The following is a 794-nucleotide window of genomic DNA, read 5'->3' on the forward strand; positions in this document are numbered from 1 at the left end:
ATTGATATATATGAAACGAATACTGCATATTGTTTCTCATCTAAGCGCTGACAAATTGATGAAGGCTAAACGTATTGGATAAAATATTGGTTTTAAATATTTAGCTAAGAAAAAAATCGAGTGCGTAATCATTTCTTAATTATAGTAGTTGAATAATATTTTTTTTCGCAGATATGTTGGAGTCGTATTGCTGCTGTTCCCTCACCTATATCCATATGTATAACAAGTTATAATATCTGAGGCAATGCAATATAGCTTGGCCAGGAAACAGCAAGCTGAAATTATAGTCCCCCTCACGGGTAATGCCAGTGCTAGCATTAAATGTTCAAGCAGTAAAACTACTATTAAAGCAACTTCTCTCTCATTAGTATATTTGTTATATATGAGGCAGGCGTTTTATTGCTATCCCAGTGTAGACAAAAGCTTTAGGCCATTTTTTGCGCAAAGTGCGCAAGTTCTCGGTATATGTGAGAACTTATATTGCACTAATACGAGAGCAGCAAAGCAACTGAAATTATTCATTGAAGTATTCCGGAATTTTTTGTGTTCATAATTAGCTGTTACGAAGGACATAAAGAAAATGAAGAGTCATTATGGCCATTCCAAGAGCAATACAAGCATGTGCCAGAAATGATGTGGTTCAGGATGGCTTCTTGCGCAATATGCGAAATTAATGCCAAAGCCTAAAAAGGCGACATGTTAAGGATTTGAAAGTTGCACTGCAAACATCGCTACTGAATTTACTCAAGCATGACAATGTGGAAAAGCTGAAAGTTTTTTCTAAAATTGCTTAA

Source organism: Amblyomma maculatum, unplaced genomic scaffold, assembly GCF_055883805.1.
Source record: "Amblyomma maculatum isolate TAMU_Amacu unplaced genomic scaffold, ASM5588380v1 scaffold_75, whole genome shotgun sequence".
In the NCBI taxonomy this organism is placed as follows: domain Eukaryota; kingdom Metazoa; phylum Arthropoda; class Arachnida; order Ixodida; family Ixodidae; genus Amblyomma; species Amblyomma maculatum.